General features: G+C 45.4%; 1 protein-coding gene across 2 annotated transcripts in view; it reads right to left on the bottom strand.

The window, feature by feature from the left end:
* Positions 1-17,915, bottom strand: part of MBP (myelin basic protein) — a 195,511-nt gene extending 177,596 nt beyond the window's left edge. Inside the window, exon 1 of one of the 2 annotated variants that reach the window (XM_024212109.2) lies at positions 17,839-17,915. The gene's annotated coding sequence lies outside the window, so the exon portion shown is untranslated. Of the gene's footprint in view, positions 1-16,842; positions 17,064-17,838 lie in introns of those variants that run through there. The other variant, XM_029913764.1, reaches the window with a different exon arrangement.
* Positions 17,916-19,059: the final 1,144 nt, after the last annotated feature.

Genomic DNA, 19,059 nt, shown 5'->3' with positions numbered 1-19,059 from the left:
CTCCATCTCAACTGATCCAGCAGGCGTAGTTGAGAGACTAAGGCACTGATGAGACCCAGCTGCTCAATCCAAACAAGATGGTGATGTTGCTGGTAGGTTGTGAGAAACAACCAGAAGAGCTGGCAAAAATAATATCTGTGCCCTATGACTGAGGGCACTCAATTCACACTGCTAACTGGAGTTTACAACTTGGCTGTCCGTCTAGACTAGGATTACCAGATAGCAACTGTGAAAAAAATGGGACAGGGGTGGCGGGTAATAGGTGCCTATATAAGAAAAAGTCCCCAAAAACAGGACGGTCCCTTTAAGACCGGGAAATCTGGTCACCCTAGTCAAGACTAATAGCTGCACTTAGAAGGTCACATGCCAGAAGTGGTCAGAAAGGCATTTTACAAACTCTGCCTGGCTATGTGGGGCCAGCCTTTTGTATTGGATGAGGATCTTGCTACTATCACCTGTGCCTTTGTCACATTAGATTACTGCAATGTAGTCTACATGGGACTACATCTTAAATCAAATGAGAAGCCAGAACTGGTGCAGGAGGCAGCTGCCCACTTGATTTGCAGGGCATCCCACAGAAATCACATGACACCTGCCCTCACAGTTTTGCACTGGTTAACGGTGAACTTCTAGATAGATTTTTGGTATGGTGTTTGTTTTGACCAATGAAGCACTAAATGGCCTTGGACCAGCCTACTTGAGAGATGGCCATTGACACCATGATACACTGCCACATGTGGTTGTGCTCATGTTAGAATCGCTTTGATATAACAGAGCAGCAGCAGCTGGCAGGGTGTTCTCTGTAAGGATTTTAGGGCTCTGAAATGCCCTCTCCACCCCTGATCTGAAATAGCCTGATTTGCTGTCTTTCAGGACATGCTTCAGAGCCCATTTGTTTCACTTGGCTTTTGAAAAAGAGGTAGACGGTGGTGAATACGGGTGTTAGCATTTATGTGCTGCTTCTTAGTAGAAGAGGCGAGTTTGACTGTGTTTGGTTTTGTAATTTTAAACAACTGGCAGGGTGCTCAGAGCCTGTGTATAGGCTTTGTTTCATTTCTTCTACATATCAAGGAAATAAATATCTTTTCTTGGAGACAATTATAGATTGTGTTTGCACTTTACAAAGCCTAAATCTAAAGAAAAAAAAAATCTGAAGTCAGAAAAAAATTATTCTAATTAATTAGTTTGTTAACTTTTCATGCTCTCCTGCATGTACTCACAAGAAAGATCAGAATAAAACAAGTGAAAAAATGTGTCACCAATCATGGGGAATTTGTAAGTATCTTTGGCTGTTAATTCATGTTTTCTTTTTTCTACTGAACAGCCTCTTTTCCATGAAAATAAAGGATCAAGAGCACAGGTTAAGACCAGATACAGTGCTCATACATGATGCACAAGTTTTCTCAAGAACAGCTCTACAATTGCATCTTAATGCTGACCTATAATGTACTCTCTTCTACCAGCCCTGCTACTGCTCCCTCCCCCGCTCATTACAAATCAAATACTGCTAACCATGCCAAACTGTGTGACTGTGCCAACTTTTGTGATACATTTTAAATAGGGATTAGACTGAGTCCAAATTCATATTCACTTGTGATCCAAAATTTTGAACTCAATTTAGCAAATGTACTAAACAAATACATCATAATATGCTGAGCCCTTTAATATATACACCAACAATTTATTACATTATTCTTTAAAGTGTTCACTGCAATTTTTTTTATTGTGTCCTCCCCCCATTTTAGGATCATAATAGTTAGAGATAAAAAAAAAAAAACTGCTTACATCCTTAAGTCCGCCTATCTGCAAGGGCAGGATATCAAACACTGAATTTGGACTCTAAAGACTGAAAAACACTAACACTTTCAAAAATTTAAAAGAAAAAAAAAAAACATACAATTCAAGTGGTTTTAAAGAAAATCCTACTTTCTCAAAGGTAGGAAACAAGGAAATAGAACTGAGAGTATTATGGGTTAGTAAATTAGAAAAAAAAATGGCTCCATATTGTGTGTGTGTGTGTGTCTCTCTGTGAGAGTGATAGAGAGAGAAAAACCCTGATTTGATTTACCTTTTCAGACTTACTATCTCTCTTGATTTCTCCCCTTCTACTGCCCTAACATTATTTCTGAAGACAGAGTAAACAATGGCGAAGTGAAGATTATATGGAAAACTATAAACTTCATCAATAGAATTATTTCAACTTAATTTGAAAAGTTGCTCTGTTAGGCTGTGTCCAAGACGTACAACTATACCAGACAGCAGAGCTGGGATTTCATGATTACTGCCACTAACATGAGGCTACAGATGGAGCTACACCAGTTGATAGCAACTGAAGATCTGGCCCAGGATTTTTAAAACAATCATTTAAAAAAAATAAATAAATAAATAAACAAACACACACATTCTGGTGTTCAGCAATTTATACCAAAACTAAGTAGAATAATACAATTTTTGGCTTAATAATCCTATTTTGTAATTTCCTCATGGCCAAGAATGTTTTCCTTTGTACCTGTACAGTACCTGAGTCTTTTAATACAAATAAATAAGACACTGAATTCTGGTCTATCGGGTGAAGGTTAAAGCTTGTATGATCTACCTGTCACATGCTTCAGTCAATGAGGATCTCACAACTGGAAGTATGCTACATAGCAAACAGACACGAGGCTGACTGATACCGGTCGAGTATGCTAACAGGGTGCACTGAGCAATTTATTAATAAGATCAGCTCTTAACATGGTTAGGAGAGGTTTGAAAATAATTTTTTCTTGCCAAGAGTGTAATTCCTTGTTCAACAGAACTGCCACGTTTCCATCTACCCAATTAGCTTTCACAGTCTTATTCTAAAAGCATATGGATGAATCCCCAGTTTGTATTTGTTATGAACACAAATCTACTAATAGAGAAGTTATTTGGAATTGTTCAGGCATTGTTAAAAACAAAAAACAGCCAGGGTAAAGTCAGGTGAGAACCTGACAATGCTATGCCTCAGTCCAGCTGAACACCGCATTCAAAACCAATCAATCAGGCAGAAGTTCGACACAAGCATGGGTGCTAGGTTTGTATAATTTTTGGTGGTGCCCAGAACAGATCCAAGCAGAGCCGTCTCATCCATAGAACAGACCAGGGCAACCATCCTGGGCCCCATGCTTCAGGGGGATGCAGGGTCCAGGGCGACCTGGGGAGTTACGGGGGGGCCTGGTGCCAGCAGCAATGAGAGACCTAGCCGCAGCCCACTCTTGCTCTGCCCCCTCCCCACCCTCATTCCACCCCTCTCCCAAACCCCCGTCCCACCTCTTTCCGGCTTCTGCCCCCTCCCCCGAGCGATGCTGGGAGCTGGCGGGGTGGGGAGAAGCAGAGCCGGGCGGGCTGGGGCCGGGTTGCTTGTTGCTGCCAGCGCCAGGCCCCCCGGAACCCTCCCAAGCCACCCTACACCCAGTATCCCCTGAAGCACGGTGCCCCCCAAAGCACGGTAAGCCTAAACATTGGTGTAGCCGGGCCCATGTTCCTAAATATTGGTGGAGCACAGGCACCACACACCCATATAATTCGCCACCTATGGACACAAGGGCTTCCATTATGATTTTGTTTGAGATCACTGCTCTCCCTATCAGAAGGTAAGATCAGAGGAACTTCTGTATGCAACACTAATACAGCAAAAGAGATTCTCCAGAGGCAAAGAAAATGCACAATGTTTTAGGTGATGTCTGATCACAACAACATCTGATAGTTTGCATTCAACAAAGCTTTTAAAAAAAAAAAAACTGGATTTATCACATCCTTAATTTAGTGCTCACGAAAGTGAAAGCCATACACTAACATTGCCTAGCACTAAAAACACAAAGGACCTTGCTGAGAATGTTTTTCATAGTGTGTTGCTAATACACTCCAATCCTGACCTACAATGTTCCTGTAGAATTCTAAACTGTTTTGAACAGAAAATTCATATCACGCCAAATTCTCAGGTGGCTTTGTGATTAGGGAAGCAAAATATTAACTGGTTAACCGATAAGCATCAGTCTTACCAGTAACGTATTCAATTAATGTTTAAATGCCTAATGCGCATATTAAAAATGCCACAGCAATACCATTTCATAGTGTATCTGGAAGTAGGTTTCGCGCTGTTAGGAGTCGGGATCATTGCTATGGAACTGACGTCGTAGGCACGGGAACTACGGGTGCGGGGGGGGGGGTGCTGTAGCACACACACACACACACACACACACACACCCCTAGTTCCCATACCCATGTTGTGAACTCCATGTTTAAAAAGAAACCGTTTAAACTATTAAAATTGTATCGGTTAAATGTTTTAAAACGCTATTTACATCCCTATATATGATATGGGCAAAAACCCATTAGGGACTAGGTTTAATTTGTACAATATTCATTTGTGACCTAAGCAACTTTCAAAACCCATGTCTATAGAGATTAAACAAACATTTAGCCACTATGCCACCCAGGTGTGGCCTGTAATAGTAAATGACACTTGGATAAGCAGGTACCATGCCTGATAATTATAAATTTTTCACTGACCGAAAGATGCATCATTCAGATATTAAACTGATAAGAACAGATATAACTTAGAGAATTTTTTCACTTCAAGGTCCCACAAACACAGACAAGGTTTTCATCTCGAGGCCAAAAGACCAAAAAAATCAAGACACTTGAACACGGCCTTGATAGACCAAGAGACTACCTACACTTGACCAGAGCATCCAGTCTTTATTGGTAAAAACAGTCATCTTGTTTAGGCCCAAGATTTCAGTTTTGACTTTATAAAAATGTCTACAACATAATATGATCAACAAAATTAATATTTAATTAGGAAAACAAAAACAAAAAAAGTGCAACCTGATACTTTTCTTTCACAGCATTTTTACCTTGGTGGATCATAGTTAAATTACACTGTATCAACATCCATTAAATGTTTCTTTATCTGTAAAGCCATGAGAACTTTCAGATGTTTAAAATGTTTAAACATTACTGTGCAGTGTTGTGAAAAATCTTACAGTATTGACTAGAAATAGCCCATACACAAAATTGCAATTCTCTAAGGTGAGAGAAATGTTTAAAAAAAAAAAAATAAAAAAAAAACCTATACACACACACACACAAGGACTGTAGATCAATTGCAGTTAACTCATGCAACTAAAAAAATTAATGATTAAAAAAATTAATCATGATTCATCAGTTTTAATCGCATTGTTAAACAGAATACCAATCGAAATTAAATATTTCAACATTTTCAAATATATTGATTTCAATTACAACAAAGTGTACACTGCTCACTCCATATTTTTATTACAAATATTTTCACTGTAAAATGATAAACAGTATTTTTCAGTTCACCTTATACAAGTACTGTAGTGCAATCTTTTATTGTGAAAGTGCAACTTACAAATGTAGATTTTTTTTTGTTACATAACTGCACTCAAAAACAAAACAATGTAAAACTTTAGAGCCTACAAGTCCACTCAGTTCTACTTCTCGTTCAGCCAATCGCTAAAACAAACAAGTTTGTTTACATTTATGGGAGATAATGTTGCCCACTTCTTATTTACTATGTCACCAGAAAGTGAGAACAGGCGTTTGCATGGGACTTGTGTAGCCGGCATTGCAAAGTATTTACATGCCAGATATGCTAAACATTCCTATGCCCCTTCATGCTTCAGCCACCATTCCAGAAGACATACTTCCATGCTCATGACACTCGTTAAAAATAATAATAATAATAATAATAATAATAATGCCCACTATCCTCCTTGTCAATCAGGCCATAATCAGGGTGTCACTGTCAACTCAATCCTCACATTCAGGCTGTGTGTTAATCTTGCTGCATTTTCCTGAATAACTCCTCTAAGATTATGGCCTTTCCTCTGTGTCCACACAACTAAATCACTCATCCAGGTTCATCATCATCTTGAGTGTCTACTATTGCAACTTCCTTTTCTCTGGTTTCGACAATCTCATATTATGCCACCTCTGTCTATTCAAAACATTGCTGCATGTGCCATTGTTCAGATTTGTTGCTTCAATCACATCACTCCTCTCTTTGGCTCACTCTTCTCTATTACATCAGACAAACTATGTCTTAATTTATAAAACTCTTTACAACCTCTCTCTGCTCCACCTACCATCTTTTGTACACTATCAAGAAGTCTACTCACAACTCTGCTTTGCCTAGGATAGTGGCCTTCACCACCCATCTGTTAATCTCCAAACAAGCACCTTTGCTCTTGCTCTCATGCTGCCCCCCATGCATGTGGGTTGCTCTCTGTAACCATCTGCAAAGCCACCTCATTTTCCTTGTTCAAATCCTTCCTTAAAAACTCCCATCTGCCGCGATGCCTACAAAAAGAAAAATTGACAATGGTTTAGCAGCTGGTGTGCTCATCATGTGGATCAGTTTTGTTTCACGGTTTCCTTGTGCTTCCTCAATCTGTTTGTTGCATCCACCTGTTGTCTCTCATCTTACAGTTAGATTGCAAGCACCTCAGGTCAGGGACAGTCTTTGTTTTATGTTTGAACATTGTTTAGCACAATGGGGCCCTGCTTCATGACTGGGGACCCTAGGTGTTCCCGTAATACCAACAACAACAACCTAATTCCCATTGAAGTCTATGGAAAGAGTACCACTGACTTCAGTAGGAATTTGATCAGGGTCTCAAAAAAAAAAAAAAAAGCTTGGCTTTTTATATCGACCACTGAATTGTCTTGCATTTTAAACTGTTTGCAGCAGCTAGCGTGCCCCACGGGATAAGCATTAAAACAACATGGATATATTATTGCAAATATATCACTGAGGTTTAATATAATCTACCTAGGCTTTTCTACCAAGCCCATCATTCCAGTATCTGAGGCCCCAAATCAACAAAGCATTTAAACACATGCTTACCTCTACCCTAATTTCAGAGTGGTAGCCGTGTTTGTCTGCATCAGCAAAAACAACGAGGAGTCCTTGTGGCACCTTAGAGACTAACACATTTATTTGGGCATAAGCTTTCATGGGCTAGAACCCACTTCATCAGATGCATAAAGTGGAAAATACAGGAGCAGTCTAACAAGACAATTCACTTAACAGCAGTATACCATGGGAGGAAAGATAACTTTTGAAGTGGTAATAAGAGTGGTCCATTTCAGACAGTTGACAAGAAGGTGTGAGTAACAGTATAGGGAAATTAGTATTGAGGGAAATAGGTTTAGGTTTTGTAATGACCCAACCACTCCCAGTCTTTATTCAGGCCTAGTCTGATGGTGTCCAGTTTGCAAATTAATTCCAGTTCTGCAGTTTCACATTGGAGTCTGTTTTTGAAGGTTTTTTGGTTGAAGAATTGCCACTTTTAGGTCTGTTATTGAGTGACCAGAGACATTGAAGTGTTCTCCTACTGGTTTTTGAATGTTATGATTCCTGATGTCAGATGTGTGTCCATTTATTCTTTTGCGTAGAGGGACATTGCTAGCACATGAACTACCAATGTGATATATGCCATCGTCTATTTTCCCCAATACTAATTTCCCCCTACTGTTACTCACATCTTCTTGACAGCTGTGTCGCTAAAAGGTGTGTAGTGTAGACATAGCCTTAGGGTATGTCTACACTACGAGAGTAGTTCGATTTTAGTTAAATCGAATATGTGCAATCGATATTAGAAAGTCGAACGTGTGTGTCTACACTAAGGACAGTAATTCGACTTTGTCAGTCCACACTACCAGGGAAAGCGTCGACATTGGAAGCAGTGCACTGTGGGCAGCTATCCCACAGTTCCCGCAGTCCCCGCTGCCCATTGGAATTCTGGGTCGAGCCCCCAATGCCTTCTGGGTAAAAAAATGTGGCGAGGGTGCTTTTGGGTAACTGTCGTCATCCGTCAGTCACTACCGCCCTGCCTCCCTCCCTGAAAGCGCCGGCGGGAAATCAGTTCGCGCACTTTTTGATCAGTGACAGCGCGGACGCCACAGCACTGCGATCATGGATCCCGCTGCGACCATCGCTGCAGTTGTGGCCGTTCTCAACGCCTCGCACCTTATCATACACCTTTCCCACAGGCAGATGCAGAGAAATCAGGCGAGGAGGCTACGGCACCGCCGTGAGGGCCTGAAGTCGGAGAGTAGCACAGAGCTGTCAGAAACCACGAGCCCCAGCGCCCAGGACATCACAGTGGCAATGGGGCATGTGGATTTTGTTGAACGGCGATTCTGGGCCCGGGAAACAAGCACGGACTGGTGGGACCGCATAGTGCTTCAGGTCTGGGATGAATCCCAGTGGCTGCGAAACTTTCGCATGCGGAAGGGGACTTTCCTGGAACTTTGTGACTTGCTGTCCCCTGCCCTGAAGCGCAAGGACACCCGCATGCGAGCAGCCCTGACTGTCCAGAAGCGAGTGGCCATAGCCCTCTGGAAGCTTGCAACGCCGGACAGCTACCGGTCAGTCGCGAACCACTTTGGCGTGGGCAAATCTACCGTGGGGGTTGTTGTCATGCAAGTAGCCAAGGCAATCGTCAAGGTACTGCTGTCAAAGGTAGTGACTCTGGGAAACGCGCAGGCCATCATAGATGGCTTCGCCGCGATGGGATTCCCAAACTGCGGTGGGGCTATAGATGGGACTCACATCCCTATCCTGGGACCGGGCCACCAGGCCAGCCAGTACATCAATAGAAAGGGCTACTTTTCAATGGTGCTGCAAGCACTGGTGGACCATCGGGGACGGTTTACAAACATCTACGTCGGATGGCCGGGCAAGGTTCATGACGCTCGCGTGTTCAGGAACTCTGGTCTGTTTAGACGGCTGCAGGAAGGTATTTACTTCCCGGACCACAAGATAACTGTTGGGGATGTGGAGATGCCTACAGTGATCCTCGGGGACCCAGCCTACCCGCTAATGCCCTGGCTCATGAAGCCCTATACTGGCGCCCTGGACACAGAAAAAGAACTCTTCAACTACCGGCTGAGCAAGTGCAGAATGGTGGTGGAGTGTGCTTTTGGCCGTCTCAAAGGGAGATGGAGAAGCTTACTGACTCGCTGTGATCTCAGCGAAACCAATATCCCCATCGTTATTGCAGCTTGCTGTGTGCTCCACAATCTGTGTGAGAGCAAGGGGGAGACCTTTATGGCGGGGTGGGAGGTTGAGGCAAATAGCCTGGCTGCTGATTACGCCCAGCCAGACAGCCGGGCGATTAGAAGAGCCCAGCGGGACGCGCTGTGCATCCGGGAGGCTTTGAAAGCCAGTTTCAAGGCTGAGCAGGGTACCCAGTGACTTTTAAGTTTGTGGACACAGAGGCAGAACTTGCCCCCGTTTCTTTACCCAGTTGCCGTCGACTATCCTCTCCACTTACATACCCCCTTCGCCCCCTTCCCAAAAAATAAAATCTGTTCTGTTTTGTTCATGGACACCGTTGTCTTTATTACTGTTTTCGCGGGAATGTTTTAAACCTGGGACGCAGACTGTGGCGGGGGGCGGGTTTAGGGTTGTGATGCAAATGATGCTTCTAAACTCCAGGAATGACAGGCTCCGCGGTGGTGGACTGGTTGTTTCAACGGAGCCTGCCAGCCCTCCTGGCCGGGACTGCGTGTATATGTCGCCTATGTGACTGTCTTGCAGGGGGAGGAGGGTTACAGATCCCCTGCTGCGCGGCTCTGTGATGCAGGGTAAGGACCGCTGCATAAGATCTGTAACTGCCCTCCCCCGCCACCAAGTCAGAGAGCAACACCACCGCCCCCACCACACAAAACATGAAAACCACCTCCCAGACTAACCAGGATAACTAGTCACTGCACTGTATATGTGCCCTGCTGCTGCACCTGCCCCCTGCTAAAGGTGACTGTCCTGTCCAATGACCAAGCCCCTTCCCCCCCCTTCAGACAGACTCCCCTCCAAAAGAAGAGGATGGAAACAGAAATGAACAGAAACGTATTCTTTATTAACAACCGCACATGGAACGGGGGGGTGAAACTTGGACGGGGTCTTGTGTGAGGCGGGTAGGAAAGGACTTTTCAAATTTTGGGGAATGAGAGCCTTCTAGTGGTAGAGCAGTCCGCAGGGGTGGAGTGAAATTTTTCACGGCCCCTTCCACCCCTCCGTGTTTGGACTTTGGGTGAGGGGGGTATGGGACTTGGTGGCGGGGCAGGGCAGTTACAGAGAGACTGCAGCGGGGCTCTCTCCTCCTGCCTCCGGTCCTGCAGAACATCCACAAGGCGGCGGAGCGTGTCCGTTTGCTCCCTCATTAGTCCAAGCAGCGTTTGAGTAGCCTGCCTGTCCTCCTGTCGCCACCTCTCCTCCCGTTCCATGTTTGCCCGGTGCATTTGGGACAAGTTCTCCCTCCACTGTGTCTGCTGGGCTGCCTGTGCTCGGGAGCATTCCATTAGTTCAGCAAACATGTCTTCCCGTGTCCTCTTCTTCCTCCTCCTAATGTGCGCTAGCCTCTGGGCAGATGTGGCTGTGGGAATTGGAAAAAGGGAGTGAATTCCTGAGACAGAGCAATGTATCTGTGAACAGAGAACATAGTCTTTCTCTGTGAACAAGACCATGCAGAGCACCTATCACACGCGCACTGAGGACAAGGTCGAATTTTCGGCCCTCGCCTACAGTGCCTGCGGTCTTGCTGTGGCGAGCTGAGGAGCAGGGCAGGACACCGGACTTTGTCTAGATGGCAAACATGGTAAGCCGTAGACTTGTGGCCGCTTAAAACTTTAAGAGTGGCACTGGCCTCCTTTCACATAGAAAGCAATGCGAGTCTCTGCTGGCAGCAATCCTGCAAGCATGAACTCTGGCCCTGTCCCACCCCCTCGCGGCTGTAAACCGCGTGGCTGTAAACCGGCGGTTGCAGTTCTGTAAAGGGACGAGCAAGCAGTCCCAATACTAACTTTCCCCTACCTAATTCACAGCAGGGAGTCATGCCTGACATCACCCTCCTGAAGGTCTCCGAGAGCCAGAAGGAGAAGATGCTACGGGACAGCCTGCAGAAACCGGGGCCATTTGCTGCACTGCTGTGCAAGGCCATGATCCCGGAGTACCTGCTGGCGTTGTGGCAGGGAAACGTGTCCTACCACGGGGGGCCTAATAAGCTCTCCCTGCCCAGGAACCTGCTGATGAGGCTGGAAAAACACCTGCAGGAGGTGTATGAGGAGTTCTCCCCGGAGGATCTCGCCTCTATCCCCGGTTACATTGACCAGTTCCTGGCTTAGGTGCCCTTGGAGGGACAAATGACTGCAGGGTTTTGGGCACTATAATCATGAAGCGGACATTGTGCAATTTTTTGAAAATGGTTCGGACTATATATTGAGGCGCCCAAAAAAAGACAAATCATGATACACTTTGCACTGATTCCCCTTTTGTTTGACTTTCCTGTTTACATGTTTTGAAGCACTTTACCCACTGTTCATATTTTCAATCTTCCTGTTTTGTTGCAAATAAATGTTTACATGTTTTAAAGCACTTTAGCTAATGTTAATATTTTAAATACGCCAGTTATGTTGTAAATAAATATTTAGATATTTAAAACACTTACAGCTTGATCCTTCCCCTGAATCTGTGTCTGGGGTAACGGCTGGGGAGGGTTGGTAGGGGATCTCTGTCAGGGTGATGAAGAGCTCCTGGCTGTCGGGCAAATCAGCGTTGTAAGCGCTGTCTACTGCCTCGTCCTCCTCATCTCCTTCCTCCTCTTCCCCGTCCGCTGAGGAACCGGTCGCGGACAATATCCCATCCTCAGAGTCCACGGTCACTGGTGGGGTAGTGGTGGCGGCCGCACCTAGGATGGAATGCAGTGCCTCGTAGAAACGGGATGTGTGGGGCTGGGATCCAGAGCGTCCGTTTGCCTCTTTGGTCTTCTGGTAGCCTTGTCTCAGCTCCTTGATTTTCACGCGGCACTGCGTTGCATCCCGGCTGTAGCCTCTCTCTGCCATGGCTTTAGAGATCTTCTCATAGATCTTTGCATTCCGTCTTTTGGAGCGCAGCTCTGAAAGCACGGACTCATCGCCCCACACTGCGATGAGATCCAAGACTTCCCGATCCGTCCATGCTGGGGCCCTCTTTCTATTGGATTGCACGGCCATCTCTGCTGGAGAGCTCTGCATCGTTGCCACTGCTGCTGAGCTCACCACGGTGTCCAAACAGAAACTGCGCTTCAAACTGCCCAGACAGGAAAAGGAATTCAAATTTTCCCGGGGGAGTGGCTGGTCAGAGCATCCGAGCTCGGACTGCTGTCCAGAGCGTCAACAGAGTGGTGCACTGTGGGATAGCTCCCGGAGCTATTAGCGTCGATTTCCATCCACACCTAGCCTAATTCGACATGGCCATGTCGAATTTAGCGCTACTCCTCTCGTTGGGGAGGATTACAGAAATCGATTTAAAGAGAGCTCTATGTCGAACTAAATGGCTTCCTGGTGTGGACGGGTGCAGGGTTAATTCGATATAACGGCGCTAAATTCGACATAAAAGCCTAGTGTAGACCAGGCCTCAGATTGTAAACTCTTCAGGGCAGGGACTTTGTTGTTTCACCTGTACTGTATACCACCTAGCACCGTTTTGAGATAATAAATAATGCCCTCTCGGATCCTGTGCATAATGCAATCAGTTTCTAATCCTTCAAAAAAAAAAAACCTCTCTCAAAACTCACTTCTTTGTTTAGTTTTTCCAGTGATGATCCCACTTCTGCTTTCATTCCTGATATGGCTCCTTCAAGCCCTAAAACACAGTATTCCACTGCATTAAAAACCTGACAAACCAATATTTCAAAAATATGACAACATCAACAAACGATGTACATAATAAAATTATATCTTTAATGGCAATCTTTTCCCTACCCTATTGTTTTTCATCCGTTAATGTCCTTTGTTTAATTAAGGATCTGGTCCAGAACCTACTCCCCCAAAATAGCCCCACTAATTTCAGCAGGACAATCTGTATGAGAAAAGATTATTCATGTGAGTAAAGCTGACAGGATTAGGTCCTTAGCTACGGAGCCTCCAAACTCTTATACATAAGACTAGTCCCATTGAGTTCAATGGGACTGATTCCCTATGCATTTGGGTCTTAGACTATAAATGCTTATGGAAAGAGGCTTAAACAAAAAAAAAAAAAAAACCATGCTTGTTACTTTTTTTTTACACTTCACACTTCTAGTGCTAAAGAAAAACAAATAATAAATCTCAGCTAGATTTTGCTTGTGTGTGTTTGCATAATTGCCCCTAAAAGCCAATGTACATTCATCTGAAATAAATGTAGCTGTATTTGTTTAGATGTATGAAACGTATATGTATGTTCATATATTAGCAGATATGCTTCTGGAGCTCTTTGAAAGGTAAAACATTAACAGAAAATTGAGTAGCATATGATTTTTTTTGAATGCTTAGAACTTTGATTTTTTTTTTTTTAAATCTATTTATTCATTCACAAAGGCACTTGTTCATCCCCCCTCCCTAGGTTTCAGAGCCCAAGCCATAACTTCAAAGCTCTGTCTACACAGCTATCTTTAGAGCATTCTCATGAGCCCCACCAGCCCGAGCTGGGAGGCTTGCTTCCGCAGACTGGATAGACAAACTCTTTAAAGGCTAAACCCACGTGAATTCTCAACTTTTTCAAACTTTTTTTTAACTGAGGGCAAAAAAGTCTTGGTGGGGGACAGAATGAGGTTGGGGGAGGAAACTTTTTATTTTAAATTCCTGTTCAACAATGGCCAAACGAATATTTTAGATTGAGTTCTGAACACAACTACCACACAAGGGAATAATGAGTATCTGCAGCAATGAGACCCAAGTTCCTGACTCTTCCAAGTTTCCATGTTTCTCCACAGAGACTGGAGGAAGAGAAAAGAAATTTGAGTTCCCCTGGGGAGACCCATTAGCTCCCCTGCTTGATTCCATCACTGTAGCACCATTTACCTTCTAGTATATTCTAGGTCCTCAGCAGTATTCAAGTCCTCCAGTGTGCAGAACTCATGAGAATCAGCACAGAGGAGTCTGGCATGGCACAAGGGAGGAGCTGTGAGGTCCAGTTGCTCACTTGCTGATGTTGTCACAATTTCTCTTCTACCTCCCTCATAGAGCAGGAGACAGGACACAGAAGTCTTGGGATTCCTCTAGCGAATTCAATTTAAAGTTATAATATCCTTCTGGGGAAATCTCTGCTGGGACAGTGAGTGGAAAGGGCTCATTTACCTGGCCCTATCCCCAGCTTGTCTGCTCTTCCCTGGCATATAAACTCTCCTTTAGCTCATGGGAAGAGGAGATGCAGATTTCTCATTCCCACATACAAAAAGGGTCAACACAGCATGCCAATGGTCCCCGCTGCATGCAGATGTTAGTATAATCATTTAGTCTTACATGATTCACTAGTTTTAGGATTCACTTGGAATTTGTGTACAAAGTGAGCAAGAACAGTATATCCATCCCATTTCTAAATAAAAGCCATTACATGTACACACTGAACTAGACACGAAACTTAAAAAGTTACTCAACCACATTCATAACTAGCAAAGGAAATAAAAATCACAATGCCAGTCAACCTTTCCACCAGTGACAATACACGATAGTATTAAGAAAAAACAAATCAGTAAGCTGTAACTGAAAAGCGAGCCAGGTCACAGTGCAGATCCAATCTGCAATGATCTCAGACAACCCTAGCCTAAGCTATCTAGGTTTCGGTTACCTGAAACACTAATATCTTTCAAGGAAATCTCTCTTCCTCAGATTTTTTTTTTAATTTAATGTAATCAGTACCAGTGTCACTAAGTTTGCAAGTCTAAAATATTTGGCAAAAATTTTAATATATGCAGCACTGTGATTGTCTGCATTTGTAGTTTATTCATATCTATATTTTGGTGATGGCTGTAGTTGAGGCCTACTGCATTGATCATAGAGTTTAGAGTCAGGAGATCTGAAATTTAGTCCTGACTCTGCCACTGAGTAATTGTGGAACCTTGGACAAATCATTTAAGATCTGTTACCCCATCAGTGAAAACAGAAATAATACTTGCCCATGTTTGTAAATCACTTTAAAAATCTATGGATGAAAAGTATTATATATGGAGGGAGCGGTGACAGGTACTTCTTGTAATTACTGTACTTGTGTTTTTTTGAAGAGGATATAAGTGATTAGGTGACTGTGAACCAAAGCATTGCATCTCATTCAATAGGCACATGGAGCTGGGTTTAGGAGTCACCATTTAGGAATGAAAGTCCAAAGAGAGAACAAGTTTGTTCTGAGAATTCTCATTGGCATCCAAGACTAAACAGCTCAGTTTGCGTATTAGTGATTTGAACAAGAGCATATTGGAATGTCTAGTCATTAAGTATAACATGGTAGATTTTGGGAAACAGCCAAGGCAACAATGCCAAGTCAAACTGTGACTAGTTACTGTTATAATCTGTTGTAATTCAACTATTTTTGCAAAACTAGGCCTCAATTATTTTTTGGTTTTCAGGGCAAACGATTAACTTAAGTATTTCCCCTTTTGTTTTTTGCATTGTACTTGTTATAGGCCAAGTGAGGTTAATAAAATAACATTACATTTTATTTATGGAGTTTCTCCCACCTTTGCAGAGTTGTTTGTCATAACAAAACAATAAAAGACAGCTATTCTTTGTCTTTTTCTCATGACATATCAGCTTCCTTTAACTGCTTGATCTATGGTCTAATACAATCAAAGCTTAATGTAAGTCCACTTAAGGCACTAATTTAAACGGTTCTTTATTCATTTGTGATCCTCTAATTGTCACATGTGCAGTATTATACTATATTCTCTTGGCTCTCAGTAAAATCTGTACAACCCTCTATCTATCCATCCATCCACCTACCCAGTTACCCATCTACTTTCTCAATGCTCATTAGTATTTAAAAAAGTCATTAGTTTAAAATATGTATGAAAAATATACAATCCATGACTCCTGGCAGCTGTGGCCAACATCTTCCTTACCAATTATTAACTACTTTGGAGATATTTTTATGTCTTCTTTGGAGTTTTTATTTTCAGCTCATCTGCTAACACAAATCAATACTGTACTAAGGTAAGAGAGATGTGTTTTACTGGTCCATTATTATACATCTTGTATGACTTTGAGCACTTCAACCTCTTCCTCCCACTCTTGAATTTCAAGTCCTTGTGCTGGACTGTCCAACAGTTACACCACTTTATGTACCATAGTGACATAGCAGTGTTCCACGCATCTTATTAATCTCAGCAGTGTTGAAATGTTAAACTAATATTGTAAAAATCCATATAAAATTAATACATTTTAATATATTCTTATCACTTGAGGGTCAATCCTGCTCCCAATAAAGTGAGAGGGAAACCTCCACTGATGCAGGATCAAGTCTTTGGTGTTTCTGATTTTGGTGATTTTATTATGCACTTTCTTTTGGTAACTTTCTCCATATCTGATCAGCTGAAAGATTGGATTGGATGCTGGATCCACTCCCCTCTGCACTTGATTTAAAATAACAATATACACATTTATCATTTCCTCTCTAAGGATTTAAAAAAAAAAAATCACATTGACTTCCTGCATATGTGTGCTAGTTATTTGTAAGTGTAAGATCAGCATACCTACTGTTGCTACAGAACGAACAGGTTAACACAAAAATACTTTTAAATTGCCAAGTCCACAGCTACAAATGCATGAGCCACTTAACAAAAATCAAATAAAATCCTCGAGTGAGAGGTTTGACAGCAATGCAATAAACTAGAGTTACTATAGAGGCTCACCCTACCAGAGATCCCAGTGCAACACACAAACAGAAAACACTGATGACAGGAAGAGAGAAAGCAAAGGCCACCATGTAAGCATTCAAAGACCCCAAAAGGGAGTGCGTTTCCTGCTAGTGCTGACAGAAGGAACCGCAAATGCACTTACACTGGGCGATACACCACCCTTCGGCAGCTATCCGCGAGGGCGGGACAAGCACGTTCCTGCTACGCAGCCCAGTAGCTTTGTAAGTAAAGTATCAAGTAAAGTTCAAGCGCATGGCGAGCCTCTGGGTGGCCGGAGGCGGCCAGGTGAGCTGGGCAGCAGTGGCAGGCGGGCGGCCCCGCCCCCTTATTAGCTGGCGCTTGCGGCTAGGCTGCAGCTGGTTGCGCTAGGCGAGGGGTTTGTTTTGTTTCGTTTTTACTCCGTCCGGACACAGCCCTGAGCTGAAACCGGAAACCCACGGGCGTGATCCTTCAGCCTCTCGGGCTTGTATCGCCGGGCCCGCCCCGAGGTGGTGCCGGGGCCGGGTCGTCGGTTTGCCAGCAAAAGCCAAAGTGCTGGTGGGGCGGGCAGCGTAGCGCGAGTTCAGCCTGAGCCACGTCTGGGGACCGCTCCCTGCTCCCAACACACGCACCCCGCTGGGCCGAGCAGCGGGTCAGAACCTGCCCTCCCCTCTGTGCGGACCCCTTCTCCGGCCCCGGCCGGGGCGCTCTGCTCCCGGCCCTCCACCCCGGGGCACCAGCGAGGCTGGCGGGCCTCTCCCGGAAACACCTTTGCCACCAGCGCAGGAGCGGGCCAAACGGCTGGAAACACCAGCACGGTGCTTTACCCCTTAGCAGCCGCTGAGCAATGAAGTGAAGCCGGGCACCGGCACCTGCCCAGCGCTGGGGCCCACCTGTGCCAGCGCGCAGGAATCCCAGGGGCCGGCCTCTCTCCCTCCCACCCCCCGGCGGCTGTCTCTGAACGGGGGCGGGGGGCACCTAATAAAGGGGAGGGCAGCGAGGCAAATACCACCCCCTCCCCACGCCCACTGCTAAGGAAGAGCCCATCGCGGCGAACAACAGGCACGTGTGCCGCCGCCGGGCATGGGCATTCACCCCCGCCCCGCCACCCCCCGCGGGGCTGACAGAGCCAAAGGCATGAAAAACAGTAACAACGCACCCAGCGCGTCCTCTCGGGCTCCGGGGTCTGCGGCATCCACCAGCGGAGAGGCGACGTGGAAAGCGACACCGGGGGGGGGGAACCCCCCCCGCAGCAACCCACCCAGGCGGGGGGTACAGGCACAGAGGGGAGAGGAGAAAGCTCCGACCCCAAGCGAAGCTGTGCGCCTCACTCCCCCCAGCAAACCCTGAGCGCTTCTGTCGCTCAGCGAGGAGCTGCGGCTTTGTGGGTTTGAGATACAGTTGCCGGCGTTGCTGCTGTCGCCCAGGTTCTTCCCAAGGTGGTAGCGAGGCCGGGCGCCTGCCTGCCACAGCCAGCCGCCGTCGCTACCCTAGACAGCTGCCCCAGCTCCCCCTGCTGCAAGGTAACATCACCCGCCGCCGCCTCGCTCCAGCCAGAGAGCCGGGGTAATGGGCTGCACCTGGGCTCAGGCGGGCCGCGCGGGTGTCATTTCAGGGCTGGGCGGGGCTGCTGCGCTGCTCCAAACCAGGAAGAAGAACTAGAAAGACACAGACAAGATGAAGCTCCTGGCTCGCTGCTCAGCGTTTCGAGTATAGAGTAGTTGACATCCAAGAGCATTATGGGAAATGAAAGCAATGGCCCATGCAGTCGGCTAAGTCCTTCTGGGGCTGGGCAAGGGAGGCAGAAGAAACCTCGGATACCTGTCATAGGTAGTGCAGTGTGTAAGGAAGCAGAAAGGGGGGAGGAGAAATGATATACTTCACATTTAAAGGAAACACACACAGGTAAGGCTAGGATTGGAATAGATCTCAGCTCTGTAGTAAATAAAGCACACACACTGCGTAGTGCTCTGTGCAAATCTTCAAGGGGCACAGTGAATATATTGACAGGTTTCAGAGTAGCAGCCGTGTTAGTCTGTATCCGCAAGTACTCCTGTTCTTTTTTAGTGAATATATTTACTGTCCTGACACAGGGGATCTTTCATATTTGAATCAAGGCCCTGCAGCACCAGCAGACATGTATTCCACTAACTACACCACCTGTAATCAGATTGAGTGTAATCAGGGCCGGTGGAAGGTTTTTTCGTGCCCTAGGCGAAACTTCCACCTTGCGCCCCATCCGTCCCTGAGGCACCTCCCCCCTGCGGCAGCTCCCCCCTCCGCCCTGAGGCGCACCCCCTGTGGCAGCTCCCCACCCTGAGGCACCCTCCCTCGCCCCAGCTCACTCCTGCCCCGCCTCCTTCCCGAGCATGCCGTGGCT

Source organism: Terrapene carolina, unplaced genomic scaffold (genome assembly GCF_002925995.2).
Source record: "Terrapene carolina triunguis isolate 2854851 unplaced genomic scaffold, T_m_triunguis-2.0 Scaffold58, whole genome shotgun sequence".
Lineage (NCBI taxonomy): Eukaryota > Metazoa > Chordata > Testudines > Emydidae > Terrapene > Terrapene triunguis.
The sequence above is the reverse complement of the archived record's forward strand: the minus strand, read 5'-3'. Positions and strand labels throughout refer to the sequence as shown.